Source organism: Pipra filicauda, unplaced genomic scaffold, assembly GCF_003945595.2.
Source record: "Pipra filicauda isolate LSUMZ 115617 unplaced genomic scaffold, ASM394559v2 scaffold580_size271650_pilon, whole genome shotgun sequence".
In the NCBI taxonomy this organism is placed as follows: domain Eukaryota; kingdom Metazoa; phylum Chordata; class Aves; order Passeriformes; family Pipridae; genus Pipra; species Pipra filicauda.
In genome coordinates, this window is record NW_024104732.1 from 41,875 (window position 1) to 52,868 (window position 10,994).

Genomic DNA, 10,994 nt, shown 5'->3' on the forward strand with positions numbered 1-10,994 from the left:
CCATTGGCCCTCGGTACCGCGGGGCCTTCGGGGCCTGCGGGGTTTCCCCTCCTACATAGGCCACTCCGTGAGCCGTGGGATCTCCATTCTCTGTGGGCCCTCTGTCTGCCGTGTGTCCTTTGGACCCCCTCTTCCCCGTCGGGGCTCCCCCATCCCCCTGTGGTCTCCACCAGAGTCTCTCCCAGTGTGGGGCTCCTCTTTTTTCCACAGGCTCCCCGTTTCCCGTCCGACTGCTGTCACCCCCGGTTTTATGCATGCTTTTTAGTGCTAGAGGTGCCCCGGGTCATGTCCCACCCTGTCCCAGGTTCCTTCTAGGCGGACGGAGACAATTCCCTTCCCCAGCCCCAAACCAGGCGTGGACTCTGCTGCCGGTGGATCCTCCCTTTCCCAGGCGAACACATTCCAAACGAGATCGTGTGAGTTAGAAAACTACCGTCAGAGAACAGATTGTCCCTGTCTGCCGTGTGTCATTTCCTATCTGGCACAGGCACTGCCGGGCTCCCGTGGCTCAGAGGCTGCCAGTGGCTTGGAGCAGCACCTTGGGCACAGTGGTACCTGTGCCTGTGGGTATGGATTATTCTTAAACCAGAAGGCTTGGGAGCCAAGCTTTCAGATGCACGTCTGGACCAGCCATGGCGGGGTGGGTTCTTCTCCCAGGTAACAAGAGGAAACGGCCTCAGGTTGGACCAGGGGAGGTTTAGATTAGATGTTAGGGAAAATTTCTTCATGGAAGGGGTGTTCAGGCACTGGAGCAGGCTGCTTGGGGCAGTGGTGGAGCCACCATCCCTGTAAGTGTTCAAAAAAGGTATGGATGTGGCAACTGGGGACATGGTTTAGTGGTGGCCTTGGCAGTGCTGGAGTAACAGTTGGGCTCTGATGCCTTAAACTCTATATTATATAAAATTTTAGTATAGCTCTTTCAGTATATCACCTTTGTATTAGATTCCTAAAGTGTTGTTAAACGTTTCTTGTCAAGAATTCCAACAGACAAAGATTTTAGCAAGGTGAAAAACATCTTATCTGTAGAAAATATACTCAGAATAAGACAGAATAGGATGTAACAGGGTTACACCATTGAATATAACCAAGTCAAAAGTACTCTGAAGCCTTGAAGCTGTTCTAAGAAGGACAGAGATGATGAGGAGGAGGAAGAGGAGGATGGGGATCAAGGGGTGGTCATTTTGCGACCACCAACCCAAATTTGGGAGGCGTGGTGAGGGTGGGACAATGGGAGGAACAGTTTTGGGAATGGGTGTATCTAATGAGGTAATGCCCAGATATTATAATTAGATGTTATTATAAAAATTGTAAAGGCCTATACTGTTGTATGTGCAATATATTTTGTGCACCAAAGGCACCACAATTAAAGAGCTGCTTTCTACCTTTCTATACTCAAAATTGTCCAGAGAATTACTTCTCTGATTTTAGGCAACATCTCAATGATCTTAAAGGGCTTTTCCAACCTCAACAATTCCATGATTCTATAACAACCAATGAGCAATTGTCGCATCTGGGACCATCATCTGTGAGCCCCCAGACCCTCCTCTGCCAGCGTGGTGGGTGTGGAGGGGAGCTGGCAGGGATGGGCACAGGGTCTGGATGAATTTTAGGGGTCCATCTGCCTACACTTGCCTATGAATGGGCAAAACACACGAAGACAAACTCCTCAGAGGACCCTGGTCTGTGTGTCCAGTGGAATGGTAGCTTGTGTGTGCCTTCAGGTGGGGCCCCTGCTCCCACCATGGCCTCTTCCCTGCAGCATTCCAAAGGTGTTTCAGTGATCCTGGGGTCACAGCAGGGTGCAGAAATGGTGAGTCAGGCCCCAGAATTGCCAGGCTCATCTGCTGCTCACATTCAGTGATGCTTTTTTGAAGCTGAAGCTGTGGATTGTTCAGGGTTTGGGAGGTTTTTTTTTTCAGGTGATTTCTGGATTTAGAGATTTTGGGGCTTGTGTTTCCTGGCGTGGTTCTGGTGTGGGTTTTTCTCTGGTAATGGGGAGGCTCCTTGCCTAAAAAGGGATCCAGCATGCCCACTGAAGTTGTCACATCTTTGTTCCTTGGAGGATCTGGGAGCACAAACCCTCCTGTCAAACATGGGGGTCACAATCCACACAAGCAGTGTCTCCCACCCACTTTGCCAAAGGACAAGTGACTCCACAGTGCACGACAATGACTCCTTGATCTGTTCTTTCCTTTTTTTCACCCCCTTTTAATTTCTGGTGATCACTCCCAGGCTTTGCCCCAGCCTGGGTGGCTGTGATTCATCCTGGCCTGTGTGAGGGTGGGATGGGAAGGTTCCAGCGCTGCTCTCCTCAGTGTGACAGAGGCTGCCTGTGAAGTCATGTGTCCTCTTGAATTGCAACACCCTCAATGTGACAAACAGCCACTTCATCCATATGAGCTCATTCTCTGTTCTTTATGGAAAACTGGGCAGACTCCCAACCTTTTTCCATGGAAAGGGGCTGGGAGATGGGAGACCTCCAGCTGCTGAAGGCCCAGCATTAACACAGCCACAGCATCTACTTGGCTTTGCTGGAAGCTCCAGCACCCGCTGGACATCACAGCCACGGGAAAACAGCATGGTTTGTGCTGGAGATAAGGAGCTGATCACCAGCTTACATGAGGCTGCTCTGCTGATTTTGGCAGAGGATGGAGAAAGCTCCATTGCTCGCCCTGGGATGCTGGGGCTCATCCTGCCCCGCTGTTTCCTTGGGGTCTCCCCGAGCCCCCCACTTCCCCGGGGCTGAGCAAAGGCTTCCCCGCGGGATGGCAGTATTCACTAAATCTCCAGTGTCAGCCGGAGATGCCTCAGGTGTCTGCTTTGTTTTGCTTCCCTCTTAGGAAAGGAAAGGAGAGAAAATAAATTGTGACACAGCTCCCCCGCCTGACTTTCTGCTCTGATGCTGGCTCTCAGCTCAGGCTATTGTTCCACAGAGTTTCATTTTGAACTCTTTTATTAGATGCTCTAAAATATCACTTCCTCACTCTTGGAGGCAGCCTGTTCCTACACGAGAGATTCGCAGTCCTTGATCAGCTGACAGGGGTTTCTAAGGGATGGCAGCCCTGGGAGTTGTGCTGTATCATGGACCCTGTCGGTGCCTACTCCCCTCCGCCCTAGGGCCAAGCTCTGCTCTCACACCACAGGCAAGAGGTGCAATTGGGGTTTGGCCTCCCTGCAGAAGCGCCTGTCGAGCGCTCCAGGCTCTTTCTGTGTGGAGTGGGGAATTGGTCTGAGCTGGTTTCCACGTCCTTCCAAGCATTGCACTTTCTCCTCTCTGGCTGCAGACACAGCTGGGAACTGATGTGGAAGATCTCCATAAATCCAGAGCATCAGTTCCCCTTGGAGGGGGAAAAAGGTTTATTTTCTTCCAACGGATTTTTATTTTAGCTATAAATATGGAGCAGGAGGAGCAGCACAGGAGGTGCTGCCCCATCCTGAGCCTGTCACCTCCACAGCAAGGGGCTGCTTCCCAGAAAGGGACTTCTCCCCCTGCTTTGCCCTCAGATAAGGTGATACGGTTTGAAGCTGGCTCCCTGCCAAGTCTCCAAACCTTACCAGGAGCAAGAGAGGGCTTACTGGGGGATTACTCATCCTGAGAGCTCCCACTGCGGAGCAGAGGGGAAGAGGAGATTCCTGGCACCTTTGTCTATTCGATGCTTATCCCCCTCGGGCACCAGTGTGCTCCAGGGATGGACACTGTGCTCCCACAGCCTTTGTCTTTTGCTGGAAGCTGCAGCCCGGCAGGGGAGGGCAGGTGGGGTTGACACAGCTGCAGCAGGAGAAGGAGCCGGCACGCTGACTCCCACGGCAGCTGCAGCGGTGGGAAGCAGCACGTTTTTATTCTGGCTGGTACAAAACGTACCCTTGCTAAAAAGGCAGGAGAAGGCAGACTGCAGCACAGCCACCTGTGTGGCAGGAGGTGCCTCGTGAGCATGGCCTTCATCCTAAGCTCTTGGATGCTCAGGGGCTCTTTCCACATGGTTTTAGAGCCATGGCAGCATCTGTGCGGCCAAAACTACCCTTTGGTGGCTCCTCCCTTCCAGTGGCCAGTGGCTCCTCCCTTCCACAATGGCCAGTGGCTCCTCTGGCTCGGAGAGGGGCTGTGGGAAGACTGGCCGCTCAAAGCACACTTCAGACACTGTATCTGTCTGGGCTCCAGGCTGGTCAGCCCCTCCCTTACCAAGGTATCGACTCTTGGGTGATGGCCAAAGCATTGCTGCAGGGGGTCAGACAGGGGTAGGGGGGACCCTGGACAGACCATGAGCCACGCAGCACCTCTCAGAGCTTGTTCTTGGAGGGGGACCAGCAAGGAGAAGGGGGTTCCTGTCACTGCTCTGAGTTGGCACATCTGATGTGGTTCCCAGGGAGTGAATCAGTTGAATTAATGAATCCTCCCTAAAGCCGGAATTCAAAGATCTTCCTAATATGTGTCAGTTGACATGGCATTAATACTCCCTCCTGTGACCTTTACATTGCCATCAAAGCCCAGGTTCCCCTTTTTGCCCTTTCATATTTAATATTAAATCAGATTTATCTGCAAGAGGGCTTTATCGTGTGCTCAGACAAATTGAAAGGATTTCATAATCCATCCCCGAGGCAGAGCCATAGGTGGGAAAATCATCAACTTGAGGGTAAAAGTATCCTGTGCATCTCGGACAGGGCTTTTCCCCCCTGCTCCCCTGCCACTCCTCACCACACCAGTGCCTGATTTTCGCCTGTGTCATTTGTGGTACTTGCTAAAGCCCCCGTTTTCTTCAAGGTCAGCACTTGGCCAACTGGAGGCTGCCCGAGGCAGTGGCTGCTGTTCTCTGCTCCTCCTGATTTATGTGTTATTGAGCACAGAGAGACTCTAATGGACCGTCTCACAGGGGAAAGCCTGGCACAGCTGGGTCTCCAAAGGGCTTCCTTGCATGTAGGACTCCTTCGTGCCTCCCACGGGATCCCATTACACCTCCTTTGCTGCTTTTTCTTTATTCACTGCAGATTTCTTTTTTCATGCAGCACAAACTGAACTGCTGCCAGAGCCAGCACCACGTGCTGCTGGAGATGCAGGAGGGTGTCTGGAGGGAGTGATGGATGGCAGAGGAGATGCCGGCTGCAGATCACAGGGGCATGTACAGCACTGTAATTGGTCAGCCTGGCACAGATTTCCTCCCAAACAGCATTTTTTTAATCTAAAAGAAAGCAAGAAACTGGAATGTCTCTTGCTTCTTTTCATGGCTTCCCTGGAGGCAGCAGCAGCACATTAAGGAAAAAAGAGAAGGAGCAGGAAAAAATAGTCAGAAGCACCAGGTGGCTGAATATCTTACAGCCTAATTGATTCCTCTTTAATTAGTACAAAACCTGTTGCTCTCAACCAACATTCAGTGCCAGCTTTAGAGCAAGCAGCATCCTCCCTGGCCCTGTGCCAATGCAGCTTGGCATGGAAGGAGGAGAGGAGCCACAGGGAATCATGTGAGCCTGACAGTGCCTCTTCCGCACCTGAGAAAAGGGGCAGCCTCCAGCTCCTACAACTTTCTTTGAGGCAGCATGAGCAGGATGGAGTCATGGCAGTGTCTGTTGCACACCAAGCTGCAGCAAAGGGCTTGGGTGGGATTATCTGGAGTAGCTGAGACTTCATGGGGATTTCTGTGACTGTGCCTGACCTTCCTTGGGAACTGCTCACTGCTTCTCACCCAAATCCAGTTATTTTTCAAATAGAAAAGAACTCAACTTCATTTGCAGTAAAATGACTTCTCTGCTTTTTGCCTCTTAAGTGTTGAATGGAGATCCAAAACCTTGCATGGGTTGGAGACCCTCCCCTGCAGGGCTGTATCCAGCTCTGGGGCCCCAACATAAGAACATGGAGCTGCTTGAGAGAATCCACAGGAAGCCATGGAGGTGCTCCCAGGGCCGGTGCCCCTCTGCTATGGAGACAGAATGGGAGTTCAGCCTGAAGAAGAGAAGGCTCTGGGGAGACCTTAGAGCCCCTTTTGATGCCTAAAGGTACTCCAAGAGAGCTGGAGAGGGAATTTGGACATGGGAGGGAACAAAGGGGAATGCCCCATTGACAGAGGGGCAGTATTAGATGGGATATTGGGGAAAATTGCTCCCTGGGAGAGCGGTGAGGCCCTGGCACAGGTTGCCCAGAGAAGCTGTGGCTACCTCATCCCTGGAAGTGTTCAAGGCCAGGTTGGACGGGGCTTGGAGCAACCTGGTCTAGTGGAAGGCGTCCCTGCCCATGGCAGGGAGGTGGGATGAGATGAGCTTTAAGGTCCCTTCCATCCCAAACCAGTTCGTGATTCCATGAAACCAGGCTCTGCACTGGCTGCTCCAGGTTAGGTGGTGACGTGAAACCTCACCCCCTGCAGCACCTGACCACATCTCAAGTGCCAATTTATGGTTTTAATTCCTTGGTCCTTGTGACACGTGTGAGGGCTTCCTCTGGTGTACAGTGGCTGTGGGGGCTCTCCTGTCCCCCTACAGCTTCTCCGCAGCAGACCAAGGAGTTGGACCCCACTCCTGGCCCTGGGTCGCTGGTTCTATTGAAATATCATCGTGGATGAAGTGACAACTTCTCTACAGGTTTTGCAGCAAAGCCCCCGCCACCAGCTGGCTTGTGATGACTCTTGTTGCTCCAGCACAGCTGCTGCTCCCCAGCAGGAAACCCCAAAATACCCATTTAAGTAGCAAAATGTCATTTGCCAGCCAGTCCCTGCTGAGAAACCTTTCTTATAGTGCGAGCACCAGGCCAGCAGGCTGTGGGAAACTGAGGTGGTTTCTTCCATCCCATTAGTACGCACGGGGACACAAATAGCATTAAACACTAGCCTGGCACCTCATCAGGCAGCTGCATCCTTCATGGGTGTTCCCGGGAATTGCAGGGAGAGAAGAGGAAGCCGATATGCAAACGCTACGGCTGAGCAGGAAGCCCAGAAGGTAAAAGACACCCAGCAGCCCTTGCACGCAACCCCAGCCCTGCTGTCACCCCTGGGCAGGGGACCCTCAGCCCTGCTGTCACCACGAGGCAGGGGACCCTGCAAAAGTGGCACCCTCCCAGGCTCCAGCGATTAATGAATCCTACTGGAATGGCCTGGAGAAGGAGCAGGGCTCCCTTTCTGGGCTCAGGAGGACCCAGGAGCTGTTTTGGCAGAGCCAAGCTGTTTGGCTGATGTTACCCAGGCCCCTTGGAAGGCGTGATCTGGCCTGCAGACCTCACACCGCTGCACCGATAATTAACAGTAACGAATGAGCCTGTTGGTGCCTGGAATCCCAAGGCTGGGGAGATGAATTAGCAGTGGAGCAGCCTTGGAAAAGGAGTGCATCTGAGATGGAAACAGCTGCACAGCAGCTCCCCAGCTCGTTTTAGCTCTGCAGCAAGTACAGGAGGGGGTTTCCTGGAGGTTTTCCTTCCTGGGTTCAGGAGCTGGGGAACAGATCTGGGTTGTCCAGCTGGAAGCCACATCTCCTCATTCACCACCCACCCCATCCCCTCGGGAGCAAAAGCTTCTCCACAGGGAGCGAGGCTCCCAGCTCCTGACTGGGGAAGTGCTGGCATGCAGAGGCCGTAGCTCAGCGCCACAGCAGTTTTCCTGCCTGCGTGAAAAGGCAGAGCCTGATCCAAAGCCCCTGTTCCCTGCCTGCCCCTCCCTCGCCCCCGAGAGCTGCCTCCCACATCCTGCTCACTCCCAGCAGGCAGATGCCGATTCAAACCCTTGCCTTGTGGAGCTGTTTGCTTGGGGTTTTCCCCTCCCTTGTGGAAGGCCAGTAGCTTCCCACTGTTTATAAAAACTTCTATCTGTAAGGAGCCGTTGAGCAAAACAATAGCTACTTTCTTTTTGTATTCCCTTTTCCCCCCTCTTTTTCTCCAAAGTGCACTTCCCCTCCTGGCAATGCACATTCCGGTGCTGCTGCAGACACACTGCACTGAACTGGGTGAAGATGCCCAGAATTTCACACCAATGGCATTGTCTCCCTCCTTCTCACTCCTGGGACTGAGAAAGCAAAAGGCAAATGGACATGGGGAGATGGAAATCCACTTTATGATTATGACTCCCTTTCTCTTTGGAGAAGCTTTAATCCTGAGCCATTAAAAACAGATTTCATGCTGCACACAAAGCCTGAATATATTTTGCCTTGTCTTCGTGGGCAGTATCAGAACTAAAGCTGCCTTTGTACAGTAGGGCTCTGCTGTACTAAGCCATTAATACTGGAAATGAAACTCCAGGGGCTTAATCACCTATTAGAGAGTCCCCCGGACTGCTGGAGGTATTTTTAGGATTTAGAGGTATTAGCTCAAAACCAAAAAAGTCCAATTTATCAATTCATCATGATTCAACTCCTGCACACCACCTTCCTCCTCCTTCTCCTCTACTGGCTTCACAACAGTCATAGCCATGCTTAGCCATGGGAGTTGTTCCTGTTGGCACCCCCCTGGCCCACATATATGGGAATGGATTTTGGGGCACCAGTCCCTTAGACAGTGGCGCTGTGTTGCCAGGCTCTGAGAAAGACTTGTTGCCTGGATTTAGTGGTGCTTGGTGGGAAGGATCCAGCTTCCCCTTATCTCTACCAATGCATTTCCTCTGGGAAAGTTGGTTTTGCACCCTTTGCACCCCAGATAACTTTTATCCTCATTTCTTTAGAGGTGAGGGGTGTTGCTCTGACGTTTGGGCATAGTTGGATGAGCATGGGGAGCCTCAATGCAGAGCCAGGGTAAAGAGCATCTGCCACACCATCAACCTCCTATGCTCCCCCCTTCAGCCACAGCCCAAGTACATGGGAACCAAAACTCCCTTTTGGGAGAAGGTGGCTGGAAAACCCCTTGCTGCTCCCATAAAACAAGCATCTGTGGTTTTACAAAGTGCCCAGCAGCTCCTGGCATGGGCAGTCCAGAGATGTGACCCCAGCCCCGGAACCCCTCTGCAAGGGAATGGGGATGTATCCCCTCACCAGGGTCTTCCCAGAGCACGCAGACAGACATGGAGAAGCACAGAACTGCTTCCTGGGGATGCACAGGACAGATCAGCTCCACTGAGCTGCACCCAGCACAACCCTTGCAGCGCAGAGTTTCCCTCTGGCAAGGGGTCCCTGCGGCAGGAGCGCCTCCGATATCACTGCACCTCCAGCCCCAGCAGCAGAAAGAAAAGAGCTCCCACGGCTGTTGGAACAGAGGGGCCAAGGCACAGGTACGTATAGATCATATATTTGTGTGTGTAACTCTGCACAGAGAACTGCATCCTTACACACCCGCACAGGTAAATACTTATAGTTACTGACCTCTTCAGATTAAAGTCCAAGGCACTTTTTACAGTGAACAGGTTAAAGCCATAGTTTAAAACATGCCTGTTTCTGGGTACAGCTCAGGTTTATGGCAATGCTATGGGGATAGGCTGTTGTCACATAGGCCAGTCCTCGCTCCTGACCCCTAGCCAAGAGACTGGCCCTGAAGGAGGGACGTGAGCCCAGGGCCAGATCCTGACCACAGAGACACGCAAGCAGCTCCCGCTGGCAGGCGTGTCAGCAGCGCCGAGACCCCAGCAGGGGGAAGAACACTTTGGGCAGAAGAAGGAGCAGAGCTGGGTGCACAGTTTGCAGCACCTGGAGCACCAGAGCCCCTGGCCAAGAGCACCCACCAGGCAGGTGGTTCTGGAGCCCTGCCTAGTGCCCCACAGGGCTCTGAGGTGGCTCATCCCACAGGAAAATAAATAATGCCACGGAGAAGATTTTTCTCTCTCCTGCAAAAGCCCCTCTCTATAGCCTTCAGGCCTTTGGATACCTTTCAGGAGGGAGCCTGGAGTCAAGTGAGGAGAAGCTGGGACCAGTGTAGAGCCTGGCAGCAGCATCTTCCCCTTCTCAAGCTCCTGAGGAATCTCCTCCCCCCCAGCAAACATACTTGGTGGCCATGGCACAGGGCTCTGAGCTGGCAGGGAGATGCTGGGCCGGAGAAGCCCAAGGGAGAGCAGTGCAGAGGGCCAAGAACTCCAGAAATGCCCTGGCACCCCTAGACTCAGCTGGCAGCGGCGGAGGCTTAGCCCTGGCCTCCTAGAGGAACCAGCCCCTCTCCTCCATCAGAGCTGGTTTCTGTGGGGAGATTTCAGTTCTGGGGTCCAGCAGGGAGCCTCCAGAACTCAAGGCAGCTCATTGCTGCTAGGGCCCTACTGGGTTTGACTGGCCTGGGAGGATCAGGCCAGCACAGCTGTGACGGTGATAACGGTGACAGCATGGCAGTGACTGCAGCTCTGATTGGGAAGGGCCAGTGAAGGGGCTTTTAGGCTTTCTCTGGACAAAAGCAAAAGGAATTGATCCTATAGGTGCTGCTCATTCCCGGACATGTCATGTTCCATATGTGAAGACTGGCCGTGAAGAAGTGTTGGGGCTGCCAAAGAACAGTTTAAGACTTACGATCCAATGGGGATCAGGTCCAGCAGCTCAGGGGCTAGAGGTAAGGAAGAGGTGCTCTCTGAGGCTCGAGCTGTCCATAGAATCACAGAATCACAGAATCACAGAACAGTTTGGGTTGGAAGAAAGTTAAAGCTCATCTCGTTCCACGCCCCCACCATGGGCAGGGACACCTTCCACTAGACCAGGTTGCTCCAAACCCTGTCCAACCTGGACTTGAACACTTCTATGGGATGGGACAGCCACAACTCAGGACAGCCTGTTCCCAGCTGGAAGGCTGAGATGGAGCAGTCCTTGCAACCTTGTTGCATTTCTCTTTCATGCTCAAGGTTTCATCTTCCTACGCCATCACAACTTGAGACTGAGCAAAAGCTGCAGCTCTCCAGGGCAGGGAGTGAAGCCTGAACTGGACATGTCCACTTGTTATGTGGAAGAAGAGACTGGGACAAGAGGAATGGCACTAAGTTGTACTGGGTTTAGGTTGGATATTGGGAAAATTTCTTCCCCGTAAGGGAGGTCAGGCCCTGGCACAGGCTGCCCATGGCAGTGGTGGAGTCCCCATTCCTGGAGGGGTTTAGAAGATGTGTGGATGTGGCACTTGGGGACATGTGTTA